Raw genomic sequence first — 15,091 nt, 5'->3', positions numbered from 1 at the left:
CAGGAGATGCAATGTGTTCATTTTATAACATCTCTGCTGTTTGGAATAAATCACCAAGGACAGACGCTCATCACATTTCAGTTCAATAAAATCCTTTGCAGAGTCAGAACAGATACATGGCTAGTTGCTTTAGGTCTCTGTCCAGGCTGTTATTTATTTGGAAAATCAAATTCACTGAACAAAATAGAGTTACACTATGAACACAGAAATTAATATTTTGTTTGCTGTCTTATGGATTTGTTGTAATTTTTGCTCAGAGATGCACCTATAGGACTTTACCTGCAATTTCATAAATTTCACCTTCATAAATACCATTGATTACCTCCTCATCTTTTCTTCTAAAATAGCACAGTTAGTCTGACTTCCTGCTGTTAGATCTGCTAGTAATACTATTTTAAAGGTTCTCAGCAGGAAGAATTTGCCAGTGCTCTTGAAGAAGTGCTAAAATTCCATCTTCAGTCTTTTCTGTAGTGGCAAATGGGTTTTAAATAAGAAAAACGGAAGCGTTGATTTCAAATGAATATGTGTGTGCTATAACGCTGTTGGTGAGTTTTGGATATCTTTCGTGTGCTGCTGTATGGCACGTCTCTTGAATTAAAAAAAAAAAAAAAAGATCAAGAAGACATCCTCTCTTGACTTGCCAATATTACATTTTTTATTTTTGGAAGAGAGAGTTGAGCTTCAAGAATTGTCACTGTACATTTTCTTGAAATTTCCTATGGTTATAAGTTATTTATTCAAAAGGGATGTGATCAAGGGTTGAGGCTGTCCATGATGGTGAGTAAGGTAAAAAAATGTGCATTTAACCAAACATTCATAACTGCATGTCCCTGCATTTGACAAGGCTTCAGGAATCTCCTGAGAAAACATTGAGTGTGCGTGTGTGTGTGTGTGTGTGTGAAGAATAAAGGAAATGGTTAATCGGTGAGCAAAGAGATCAGCGCACGGTTAGAACGATGTGGGCCGATCATCACTCCCAAAGGGCTGCAGAGCATGCTTGCTCACCTGTCGTGGTGATTTTCCTTGAAAACGAGTGAAGGAATCCAGGGTGTGTAACGACCATTTGGTAGGGCTGGTGTTCCGACACCACCCGAGGGGACAGGAAGCGCGGGAAGCCAGGCGTGCGCGGGTCTCTAACCACCGCCCGTGAATCTTGCTGTTTGTTTATTAACGACCACGTCAGTGTTACATTTACTCCCGGGCTTCCTCTCTTTCAAGAATCTGCTTCTCACCCTAGAATTAAGCATTTTTTAAGGGTGTCTACTTTTGTTTTGAGGAAGGATTCAGTGGCTGTCGGGCATTTTAGGGTTAGCTGTGCTTTCCCTCGCCCACCCTGAATTAGGTTCCCAAACTGCACCAGACCCTGAAGTTTATAGACAGTAGATGATAGGAAAGAAAAATGGTACCCGTTCTTTTATTTAAAGATCGCCTTCATGTTGAACCAGCTTTCTTCTTACTGCCATTAAATATTTGTTTTTCTGGGAGCATTTGTGTATATTTTCTTAGCTCTTAACTACCATTTCTGCGCGGTTTTGTATCTGCTAGCCCCAGCATTTACAACCTACGAAAACCTCATAAATCCACTTCATTTTTCTAATAAGACATGAAAGTCCTTAATTGGCCTTAATGAAATGCACTTAAAGGGCAATAAACGTGTTTAAGCCCCTCTTTCAGGGTGAGCCTCACTACTCTCACTCTACTCTGTTTTAGCCTTTCTGGTAATTAATCATTTATTCATATGTGACGAATCAGTAACAAGATCAAGCAACTACTGCACAATTGCATGATAATAAGCTGCTCATATATGTGTCAAGATTTAGCAATCCTTTTTAAAGCCTAATTTAAAGTCATTTTACAACTAACCAGACTGCTTCTCTGAAGCATTTTCTCCCCCAGTATTTTTTTCTCCATATTTTCATTTGGATGCCATCTTTTTATTTTGTTTATAGAGCCCAGTCTGCCTTAAATCTACTTATGGCACCAGCGTGAATTTCAGCAATGCAAACATTTACCATTGTTTTTCAGTCTGCTTGGAATTCTCTCTTTGATCCAAATGGGCGGGGAGTGGGGGAGAAGCAAAAGAAAAAGAAAGACCGCATTTATAAATAGAAGACCCGGGAGCCCCTGCCATTTTTAGTGTGTATTTAAATCTTAAATCTGCGGTGATTTATGGAGACGTGTTAATCATTTGCCTGCACCCCAGCACTCTGAGAATTCCAGCAATATCCATGCACAAATATGCCAACAGCCGGGAGCCTGTTCTGCAAAGGAATTCTTCCTTTCCTTCTTTTCTTAAACCGAATTATATAATCGATATATCCCTCGCCACAAAAGAGGAGCTCTTGATTTTTCCGCACAAGCTGACAGGTCGAATATCTGAATGCCTGTGTGTGGGTCCCCAGAAAGGGGGTTGGATTCTCCTGGCTGTGAGTGTGCAGCGGGTACTGCCACGATAAGCCTAGCTGAAGGTCTGTGAGGAAAGGTTTGAAGCTGGCCGACTACTGCAGAGCTGCTTTGCACGCAGGAAGTGCGTCTTGAATTGATCCTACTGTTAGGATTGAACAGTCGGCGTCAGCTGTAGTCCGGGCAAGTTTATTCAGTCCACAGAAACCGAAGTCAGTCAAGACAGCAGTCAGAAGCCTTCTCCAGCACGTGCTAACATGCGTAGGCCACTTGAGGTTTAATCACTCAGAAGTGTTAAATACTGGCCTATAAATAGCAGGTGACAAGACCAGATATATATTTTTATATTTATATAGACTTATATGTGTATATTTTAAAGTAAGAAGAGACCCTGACAAACTCAGTAGAAATCCCTCTGTAGGTAAAAACTTGCCATCTAAATTGCTTTGACATCTGAATTTTTACTTTCTTTTATTAATATTAGAATGAAGCTTTACATACGTGAGTCCCTTCCACAGATGCACTTAAACTTTATTAATTAAAATGTGAGGTTAAAAAAAAAAGGTGAATCCTAATTGATGACAAAGCTGCATAGTATAAATTTTTTTTAAAGTCGTTTTATTACTTTTAAGTACAAAGAAAACGCTACTCCAGTATCACTGAACAGCGGGAACTCTGACCAGAGTCACTTTTAAGTCTGGAAAGTAACCATGTGTGACAGCACGTTAATTGTCTCTTGGTAGTGAATGTTCCGAGGCGTTGCACAATTGCTCTCTTGTATACCTTAAGCATCCATTCACGTCTAAGTGTAGACAGGCCCCTCTAATGTAGAAATTTTGTTTTCTTCTTGGGAGGCCAACAAAATTCAGTGGATTTAATACATATCTGTTTACTTTGACTCAGCAACACCTTTTATCTCAGGCCCTAAACAAGTAAATTCTGTTTGAACTTTTTCACAATAATATGTTCCTAAACAGAAGGCACAACATTAATGAGACCTAATCAAGGCATCATTCTACATGAATGGCTCCCCCTGGAGTTGTGCAGTGCACAATTCATGCATCCATACACGGCTGCTCTGCTGTTCTGCTTTCTCTGTATATGCTTGGACTTGATCAAGATATCTCTGATATTGGTTGAAACCTTATGTAGCCTTCATTTTCAGATGGTGTATATTCCTTATCATGTGTTAATTTTTATATCCCAAACTTGATTGCACTAATATTCTCTGCACTTGCACACATGTGCCATAACCCATGTATCTAGCTGTAAATCGCTCTATGGGTGAGATGTGAATTATATCCCATTCTATCTTGTATTTTATATTGTTTTGTGACAAGATAACGTTGCTTGCCTTCAAATTATGATAAAGTTCCTTAAGCCAAACAGCTTTTACAGAAAAAAGTCATGATGAAACTTGAATAAAATAAAAACCATTTTTTTTTTTAGAGACCTGATTACTCAAGCTGTACTAATCAGCTGATGTAAATAATTTTAGGGAGAAAACGACATACTTTTAGAATATAAAAGCTGAATTCTGTACTGGGCTTGATATTTGAAGATGGAATGCTACAACCTAAGCCCTCTGACTGACATCTCCCCTGAATTTTGCAGAAATAATAGCAATGTATAAAAAGAATCACAGTGTGTAAAAATAATTGCAATAAGGTGATAATTCAGCAGTAAAAGGAAAATTCCAGATCCAGTTTAATCAGTTAAAGTGTCTCTCTGGTTCTTCTGATTTGTTGTTCATTTACGCTGGGCAGCTGGACAATAGTTTTTTGCACGGGCCACAAACAATGAAATAAAACAGCAAGATGTACTGTATTTTACTGAAACATACAATAAAGGGCAGCAGGGGACTAGTCAAAGCCCAATATTCAAAGACTGTAATTTTTTATCACTACTTTATTTCCTAAACCAAAAATGTTTGGGGGATAAATATTGGATGACAACGAAGCTACATCACGTTTGCTATCACAGAGGCAAGACCTAAAGCTACTTTTTATTAGAATTAAATTAATATTGTGTAAGTAGTTTTAGAGTTTCAGCATTTTATTATTATTTATGTTCTAAGTGCTCTGCATAAATAGAATTGTTCCTTGCTTCTTTTTGTTTTTACTACTAATAAAAAGTAATAGGTATCATAATTCAGGGCCTGTTTGCATTGCCAGGCCTTTTCTGTTTGGTCTCAGTGGCCTGTGGAAGGAGACAGACCCTAACCCCAAGTGGAAGAAGCTTTAATAACAAACATAGAAAGCCCTTCTGTGGAGCAGTAAATGTTTAGGCAAGAGTGGTCAAAACAAAGAAGGGCAATTAAGAATTTAGCCTTGTCGAACACAAAGCCAATCTAACCAATGGCCACACTGTGTGAGCAGAAATGCATATGTTCATTCATGTACGTCTGGTAATTGCAGCATATACATATATTTATTAATAAATATCTTCCCTTAATTACCTGGTGATTTCTCAGAACACTTAGGAGAAGAAAATAGCTTTATTTGTGATGGGCAGGAAGGCAGTTTTTAACCACAACAACCATGCTTTCTTATATTTCCTAAAAAAAAGATTTTTCAGGATTACAAATGACAGAAAATACTTAAGTGAAAAATCAGGAAATTGAAAGCATTCCTTTGTGAGAGTCACAGGTTTGTAATATTCTCGAGACGATTAGGCAAGAATTCACACTTTAAAATCTCGAAAAACGGTCTAGGGGCTAAGACCACGTTCCTTAAGGGGGCAGACTGGTCTAGGGCTATACTGCGCCGAGGCTTTTCTGCCTGAAAACCTGGGCTGCTGTGGCCGTCTGAAGCCTGTAGCCAGCACGTGCAGCCCCTGTAACGCAGCTGACTCTCAGCCTCTTGACTCCCAAGGGAAAGGATGGAAGCATTTTTGTTGTTCTAGTGAAATCTCCTTTTTATAGTTAAGAGTCTGATGGCTGTACAGTGGAAGCCTACACAACCGTTCAAAGGGACATTCAGGGAGGATTTCTAGTTAAGTGGAAAATATTGATTCTGTGATGAGAAGGAAAATACAGCCTGAAAAATTATACCCCCAGTGAGATCTCAGGGAGAGTAAACGCATTACAGGAGAACTAAATGAAATATATTTGACATGTTGACACAAACTGCTTCTGGGTGGTGGGATTATGGGTGACTCCTGGTTTCCCGTGTCTGTTTCTCTAATTTTCAAACTTTTCTATAATGTGCATATATTATCTTTACAAAATAAAGCTAATAGAACCTGTAAGAAGATACAATAATAAACTCAGATTTAAGGATGCATTTTTAATGAATTAGACTGTATTAAATTTTTACATACACTGTCAGCAACCCACGAGAGAGCTAACATCATTTTCACCCACCGTCCGAGCGAGGATACCAAAACTTAGGGGAGATAAGGTCACACAGCTAGTCAGTAATCAGAATTCAGATCCAGATGGATCTATTCTAGTGCCCACGTCTCTCCCCAACACCTTGTGCTGCCTTTCAGAGTCACTGGTCTGCACACACACTTTAGGGATAAATAAAGTACTGAAAGGCATCACGGGCTCATCTTTGTTAAAGAGGCAGCTGTGAGGTGAGCGCCCCCAGCGCTGGAGCCCAGAAATACCTCTTTTCTTTTCACAAGTGCTGTCACTCTTGGAGATTCTGCTCCTTGCTCTAAGTCAAAGGTTTATTTTCGACCAAACCAAAGTGTCAGGGCTTCCCACACTGCCATTCCAGTGCCTTCAGTTGCTTGAGCTCAACTTTTGGGGGTGATCTGTTCCTTGTGGGCAGAGTTTCCCCTAAGCTCTTAGGTTAACTCTTTAGGATATCTTTGCATCCTAACACATCCTATGCGACACTACAATGAATATCAAGCCAGAACCCTTCTAATTCAGACCAGCCTTGCCATTCTTTCTGTAAAACTTGAAAAGTCTCAATCCTAATACCTGCAGGAACAGGCCTGGTTTTACTTACGTTACTTATTGTACAAACACTTTTATTCACCTTGACTTTTTCTGGAGTAGCCCCTGAAGACCAGAAATTCTAATACAGCATATTGCCTGTTAAAATTTTCTGAGATTTTCATTTTGCTTCAGGAAAAATCAGTTTCTTTCTTTCTTTCTTTTTTGCTGCCTTAGGGTCATTTGAATGAAGCTCAGAGGGCAAACCTGTGATTGGTTCCATCTTGTTCATTGTTTTGTAGGAAGCTTCGAATGCTCTACTTCCGACAAGGCAGGCCTGATTTCCATGGTTCTCACTACACTGAACTCGGCAGTCCTCAGTGACAATGCAAAGTGATTAAAATAAGCGATGGTCCAGATAGTCAGGAAGGATGGACTATTGGAGAAAAGGTTTTATTGGGCTAGATTGGTCTAGGGAGAGATGGCGCCATTGACCATCCTTTGTCCTGGGAACTTGCATGAACCTTAACTTTACTTTTGTTGTGCAGAATTTGGAGAGCAAGTTTGACACTTTAAAAACATGGCCCCAAATATTTTACTATTTCTCCTTGTGAGAGGGAGTCTGTGTGCCCTCCCATTGAGCCTGCATGGGCGTGTGAGGGCTTCCACCCGTACTGGACTGAAAAGACTGAGTAAGGATGGGCACACCTTTCACGTGCTTCTCCCATGACATTCCCTCTCTGGACGAGCCTTCTTACAGTCCAGGCCTCATGCGCTAAGCCCCAGCCCATGCTCTGGACGTGGTCTCAGTGGAGCCCAGTGTCTGAGTAATCACTGTTCAGGTGTAGGCACGTGAGAGGAGCAGCTTTCAGATGACTCCAGCCCACAGCAGTTCCAGTCCACTCAGACAAGCCCTCCGTGCTGAGCACAGTCCAATCCCAACCGAATCGGGGAGCATAATGAAATAGTTGTTTTATGCCATGAGGTTTGGAGTGGTTTGTTGCATACATGGAGAACCAGGATAGGAAGCTCTAAACATTTTTCTCCTATTCTTAGTTAGTTGTTCAAACAATGCTTCCTTTCTCCTCTCAACTACGAGCTAAGAAGTCTTAATGCTCAGAAATATGGGAGGCAGAGGAGAAGGGGACAACAGAGGATGAGATGGTTGGATGGCATCACCAACTCAATGGACATGGATCTGAGCAAACTCTGGGAGATACTGGAGGACAAACCTGGCGTGCTGCAGTCCATGGGGTCGCAGAGAGTTGGACATGAACCGAATACTTAGCCCTGAACACTAAGAGCTTCCCTGGTGACTCAGATGGTAAGGAATCTGCCTGTAATGTGGGAGACCTGGGTTGGATCCCTGGGTCTGGAAGATCCTCTGGAGAAGGAAATGGCTACCAACTGCAGTGTTCTTGCCTGGAGAATTCCCTGGATGGAATAGCCTGGTGGCCTACAGTTCATAGGGTCGCAAAGAGTCAGACATGACTGAGCGAGTTTCACTTAGTGACTGAACAACAGCAAAACAAAGAAGACTTAAGGAAAGTCCCAGGCACGACAGTTAAACAATGAAGACGGTAAAGAGACTCCCAAGCCTGGGGCAGGGGTTGAGGAAGGTGTGTGGCATCCCCACAGATGCTGGTACGTATCTCCTGATTTTTGTGGTGTGTGAAAATAATCACAAATATGGGGACTTGGCAAAGAACTTTTAGATGCATCAAATGCCACTGAATTGTTACAACAATCTTACAAAGGAAGATTTATTAATACTGTTATCATCATTATTTTGCAGATTAAGAAACTGTGGTTCCAAAGGCTTAGATTGCCCAAAGACACACAGCAACTTGAGGGCAGAAAGGACCAGAGCTCATGTCCCCTTGCCGCTCATCCGTGTCCTGCCTGGAGCCAGCTGCTGGACAAGAAGGGCTCTGGTGCGCCATTGTGGTAGCTGGTCTTGCTTCATACAACTCTTAGCTCCAAGCTTTGTAGGAAGCTAGAGGGGCCGCCTTTGCTGAACAGGTGAAAATAGCAGCCCTACAGGTCTCTCCTCACGGCGGGTGGAGGAGGGTGAAGGAAAGAAATGCTGGCTGAGCTTTCGTTTCTCCGGGAAGAGCACACAAAGACTTCTGAAGATCCTGAGTGCAAACCTCATTCTTTGCTCCACTGTGTTTTATTTCTAGAAGTTTGACTTTTTAGGTATCTTCTGTGTCTCTGCTTCACATGCTCAATCTTTCCTCTGGCTTTTGAAACACCTGGAATGCAGTTACACTATCTGCTTCAATGTCCTCGTCTACTAATTCTGTCACCTGTGTCATTCTGAGTCAGTTTCAGTTGACCCAGATGAGTTGCATTTTCTGTTTCGTTCTGTGTTTGGTAATTTTTGATTTGATGCCAGCCATCGTGAATATTGTTGCATGCTGGATAGTTTTGTAATTTCTGTATTTCTGAGTTTTGTTCTGAGACCTGGTTAGGGTCCTTCGAGCCAGTTTATTCCTTTGAGTATGGCCCTTAAGCTTTGTTAGTGGGACCAGAGCTGTGCTTCATGTAGGGTGCATTTCTGGCTGCTACAGGGCACTGTTTTCTCTAGACTCTTGATGCACATACACTGGTTAATCCTTGACTGAATACTTGTGAGGGACCCTCTGCAGGCCTGTGGAGCTTTCCCTGGGCAGAGTGCCCCTCTCTGACCATCTGTCCTGTAAGTTCTATCAGCCCTGGTGTCCCATACTCCTAGCTCTGACTCCTCCACTTGGGCGCTGCCCAGAGTTACCTTTCCTGTGCCACAGCTTCCAGACTTTCTGCAGGCAGTAACCTAGGGCAACTGTAGCGCTCACCTCACTTGTGTTTTGTCTCTCAGGCTCACTCAGTACAGTCGCTCAGTTGTGTCCAACTCTTCAAGACCCTGTGGACCACAGCCCACCAGGCCTCCCTGTCCATCACCAACTCCTGGAGTTTACTTAAACTCATCTCCATTGAGTCAGTGATGCCATCCAACAATCTCATCCTCTGTTGTCCCCTTCTCCTCCTGCCCTCAATCTTTCCCAGCATCAGGGTCTTTTCCAATGAGTCAGCTCTTTGCATCAGGTGGCCAAAGTATTGGAATTTCAGCTTCAACATCAGTCCTTCCAATGAACATGCAGGACTGATTTCCTTTAGGATGGACTGGTTGGATCTCCTTGCAGTCCAAGGTGCTCTCAGAAGTCTTCTCTAACACCACAGTTCAAAAGCACCAATTCTTTGGCATTCAGCCTTCTTGTGGTCCAACTCTCACGTGCATACATGACTACTGGAAAAAGCATAGATTTGACTAGATGGACCTTTGTTAGCAAAGTAATGTCTCTGCTTTTTAACACACAGTCTAGGTTTGTCATAGCTTTCCTTCAAGGAGCAAGTGTATTTTAATTTCGTAGCTGCAGTCACTGTCTGCAGTGATTTAAGAGCCCAAGAAAATAAAGTCTGTCACTGGTTTTATTTTTTCCCTTTCTATTTGCCATGATCTTAATTTTTTGAATATTGAGTTTCAAGCCAACTTTTTCACTCTCATCTTTCACCCCCATCAAGAGGCTCTTTGGTTCCTCTCCAATTTCTGCCATATGAGTGGTATCATCCCCATATCTGAGGTTGTTGATATTTCTCCCAGAAATCTTGATTCCAGCTTGTGAGTCATTCAGCCTGGCATTTTTCATGACGTACTCTGCATAGAACTTAAACAGTGTGACAATATACAGCCTTGAGATACTCCTTTCCCAGTTTGAACCAGTCAGTTGTTCCATGTTTCATTTTAACTGTTGCTTCATGACCTGCATACAGGTTTCTCAGGAGACAAGTAAGGTGACCTGGTATTCCCTTCTCTTTAAGAATTTTCCACAGTTTGTTGTAATCCACATGGTCAAAGGCTTTAGCATAGTCCATGAAGCAGAAGTAGATCTTTTTCTGGAATTCCCTTGCTTTCTCTATGTTCCAATGAATGGTTGGCAATTTTGTCTCTGGTTCTCTGCCTTTTCTAAACCCAGATTATACATCTGGAAGTTCTTGGTTTATGTACTGCTGAAATCTGGCTTGAGGATTTTGAGCATTATCTCACTATCATGTGAAATGAGCACAACTCTATGGTAGTTTGAACATCCTTTGGCATTGTCCTTCCTGGGATTGGAATAAAAACTGACCCTTTCTAGTCCTGTGGTCACTGATGAGTTTTCCAAATTTTTGGCATATTGAATGCAGTACTTTAACAGCATCCTTTTAAAGGATTTTTCCATAGCTCAACTGGGATTCTGTCACCTCCACTCCCTTTGTTCATAGTAATTTTTCCCAAGGTTCACTTGACTTCACACTCCAGGATGTTTGGCTGTAAGTGAGTGTCTGTACTGTTGTGGTTATCCAGATCATTAAGACTTTTCTGTATAGTTGTTCTGTGTATTCTTGCACCTGATCTTAATCTCTCTACTTCTATTAGGTCCTTACTGTATCTGTCCTTTACTGTGCCCATCCTTGCATGGAAATTTCCCTAGATGTCACCAGTTTTGGGGAAGAGGTCTCTAATCTTACCCACTCATTGTTTCCCTCTATTTCTTTGCACTATTCACTTAAGAAAGCTTTCTTTTCTCTCCTTGCCGTTCTCTGGAACTCTGCATTCGGTTGGGCATATCTTTCTCGTTCTGTGTCACCTTTCCATGCTCTCCTCAGCTCTTTGTAAAGCCTCCTGAGACACCACTTTGCCTTCTTGCATTTCTTTTTATTTGGATAGCTTGGTCACTGCCTCCTATACGGTGTCATGGGCCTCCATCCACAGCCTTCAGGCACTCTGTCTACCAGACCTTATCCCTTGAATCTAGTCATCACCTTCGCTGTATAATCCTAAGGGATTTGAGTCATACCTGAATGACCTAGTGGTTTTCTCTACCTTCTTCAGTTTAAGTCTGAATTTGGCAATAAGGAGTTCATGATCTGAGCCACAGTCAGCTCCAGGTCTTGTTTTTGCTGACTGTATAGAACTCCATCTTCGGCTGCAAAGAATACAATCAATCTGATTTCAGTGTTGACCATCTGGTGATGTCCGCGTGCAGAGTTGCCTGTCTCTTGTTGGATGATGGTGTTGGCTGTTACCAGTGTGTTCTCTTTGCCCCGCTTCATTCTGTACTCCAAGGCCAAACTTGTCTGTTACTCCAGGCATCCCTTGACTCCCTACTTTTGCATTTTAATCCCCTATGATGAAAAGGACATCTTTTCTTGGTGTTAGTTCTAGAAGGTCTTCTAGGTTTTCATAGAACTGATCAGCTTCTTCAGCTTAGTGATTGGGGCATAGACTTGGATTACTGTGATATTGAGTGGTTTGCCTTGGAAATGAACAGAGATCATTCTGTTGGGTTTGAAATTGCAGCCAAGTACTTCATTTCACACTCTTTTGTTGACTATGATGGCTACTCCATTTCTTCTGAGGGATCTTGCCCACAATAGTAGATATAAAGGTCATTTGAGTTAAATTCACCCATTCCCATCCATTTAAACCCACTGATTCCTAAGATGTCAGTGTTCACTCTTGCCATCTCCTGCTTGACCACTTCCAGTTTACCTTGATTCATGGACCTAACATTCCAGGTTCCTATGCAATATTGCTCTTTACAGCATCGGGTTTTACTCTGACCACCAGACACATCCAGAACTGAGCATTATTCCTGCTTTGGCCCAGCCTCTCCATTCTTTCTGGAGCTATTTCTACACTCTTCCTCAGTAGCATACTGGACCTGGGGGGCTCATCTTCCAGTGTTATATCTTTTTGCCTTTTTATACTTTTCATGGCATTTTTGAGGCAAGAATACTGGAGTGGTTTGCCATTCCCTCTAAGAATACTGGGGTTATTCACTATTCGCTCCTCCAGTGGACCACGTTTTGTCAGAACTCTCCACTCTGATACATCCATCTTGGGTGGTCCTGTGTGGCATGGCTCATAGCTTCATGATATTATGCAAGCCCCTTTGCCACAAGGCTATAATCCATGAACTATAATTATAAGGCTATAATCCACTCAGCTATAAAGTGGGGAAAAAACAGCCAATTCTGGCATGTAGTAGCTACTCAATGAACATGAACTATTACTGGAGGCCTTGCTGGCTCACCCAGGCCCATCGGGACTGTCCTGCCTCCAGCTCATTACCATCCAGCTTTTACTCTTGCTGATCTCTACCATGTTCTCACCATAGTTTCTATTTTAAATTCCCAAGAATAGGAATTGGATTGGTTCGATTTTGTGTGGGCTGAATGCTTTGGGACCAGCCACTTTCTTCGCTTCTAATTGGCCTGCCTGCTCATTGCCCAACCTTCTTATTGGCCATCTTTGGCTTTATTACCCCTCACTGGCCAGTCAGCAACAACCAGAGGACAGTAATGTCGGATACGATGAACACAGCTCTTAAAGGCTGCTTCGTTAGGAGAGACCCCGGGCAGGCTTAGAGCCGGTGTTTAGTGTGTGCCTCCCATAAGGGGCCTGGTCACGTTTTAGGAGGGCTTAGCTGTGTGGGCAGTTTTTTCTTCTAATGGATTGTGAGTTCTTTGAAGCTGGGCACCTGTTTCACGGACTCCTGACAGAATGTTAAAGCAGCAGGCACTTAACAATATTATGGGGGTTAATTTAACAGTATTATGGAGGTGCCATGGAGGCTGACATGTTCTGAGGAAGGTTTGGAGGAGAAGGCAGGCAGGCAGAGAAAGGATTCAAATGACAATGGGAATTTCAAAAGATGGAGAGAAGCAGAATGCTTCACAGAGAGGGGACTTACATAAGCAAAATTTGGATGGACGAAAAGACCAACATTTTAGGGAAAGATGCAAATAATGTCTTGCCTGGGCAAAGGCTAACCTGAATTTGAGCTACATTTTTTGCTGATACAGTTATGAATTGGCATTTTATTTAGTCTTCCTATGTAAATCCTGGGTCCCTTAATTTTTTACACACACACACATACACACACACACACCATAATAAAAATAAAGCATTCCATAAAAACATATTCCACTCATGCATTTACTTTGCTAGCTGCTGAGATGTAGAAGTAATAAAACATAGAAAGAGTAATAAAAGCACACTCAGAAGCAGCTTGCACAGGGGATGGTTGTTTTGCAAGCGCTCACAGATCTTATTTTAAGGTCGAAGCCCCCAGGTGTCTTTCCTCATTTTTCAACCGACAGTTGTGGTTGTGCAAGAGGCACGGCTGGCCCTGGGGAACTGCCCCCCAGGCTCACACAAACAGCCACTTGCGGCCGCGGACTTCCTCTTGGCTCTGCCTGGAGGCAGCGGTTAGTGATGGGGAGTTTGGGGGCTGCAGGCTGGGGTCAGACTTGGAATGGTGCTAATTCTGAATCCAGTCCCCTCATTTTCATGTCTTTTTGACAATTTTAGTTTCCCACTGGGAGATGAATACTGTCCTGAAAGAATTCTGGAGGGGGCAGCCCTTCCAAATGGGATATTCCCGGACTTTTCAAGGAATAAGACTGCTGATTGGTGGGAATGCTGCTGTTTCAGTCCTTGGGATATGGTGATCTCCTTCTTTACTGTGCGGTGCGCAGCCGCTCAGGCATGTCCGACTCTCTGCCACCCGATGGACTGTAGCCCATCAGGCTCCCCTGTCCGTGGGATTCTCCAGCAAGAATGCTGGAGTGGGTTGCCATGCCCTCCTCCAGGGAATCTTCCCAACCCAGGGATTGAACCCAGGTCTCCCACATTGCGGGTGGATTCTTTACCATCTGAGCCACCAGGGACACCCCGGTGGAGGTTTCCTCCTCCCCTCAGTTCTGTTCAGTTCAGTCGCTCAGTTGAGGCTGACTCTCTGTGACCTCATGGAAAGATTCAACCTCCTGCTAATCTTCACCCTAAAATCCTTACTGCATATAACAGCCAGATTGATCCCAATACTTTCAGCTTGTCCTTACCCAACTCTGTATGGTTCTTGTTACCTCTAGGATCAAGTTCTTTCCCCTTTGCTTGAATTTAATTTTGCCTACCCCAATCTTGTCACACACTCTTTCTACCTTTGCACATTATTTTCGGGACACAAAAGCTAAAATCCAGCCGTGAACTTACTGTTCCTATGTCCTACAGTCCCTCTCTCGAGGTCTTTGCCTACAGAGTTCTGACATCGGGCGTGAGTTCACCGTTCAATTCTCCACATCTAGCCCCACCTCTGGCACCCTCCAAAGTGAGCCTGCTTCCAGGGCATCTTCCTGGACCCTTCATCAGTGGATGTTGATCTTGCCTCTATTATTGGTCATCTTTTGATGCGCCTATGCTTGTTCCCTCAACTAAAACTATACACTCCTAGAGGGCAGGGTAGTTCACTTCCAACACGAGGCTCTGGAGTTTAATGAATTGCTAGCAACTTGGATACTGTTATTTACAAATCAATTTCATTGCAAGCAGAGCTTGAAGATCTAGCAGTTGAACATTCTGATAATATCAGCACCGCGTGTACTTGAAATGAACAAGCCAGCTTACCAGGAGACATTTCTCCTTGGCGGATCTTTCCTGTGTAGTCAGCACAGTGTAGGGGGAAGGCCTCTCAGGGAGAGCCAAGAGACTGGGTGCTAATCTCGTTTCTGCTGGAAACTAGCTAAGCTTCCTCTCACGAGTGAGCCTGCTTCGCAGGGACTCAGTTTGGTTAAGACGTGCATTTCGGAGGATAGTATAATCCCAAGGCTGAGGTGGGGCAGGTTTCTGAGACTGTGGTCCGCGTTTGCTCATCTGCCCTGTTCTCTTCCGTTTCTCTTCTCTAGTTAGGGTAGCCTCCAGCCTTTCTCTCTCTC

Source organism: Oryx dammah, unplaced genomic scaffold (genome assembly GCF_014754425.2).
Source record: "Oryx dammah isolate SB20612 unplaced genomic scaffold, SCBI_Odam_1.1 HiC_scaffold_2, whole genome shotgun sequence".
NCBI lineage: Eukaryota > Metazoa > Chordata > Mammalia > Artiodactyla > Bovidae > Oryx > Oryx dammah.
This window is presented reverse-complemented; position numbering follows the sequence as displayed.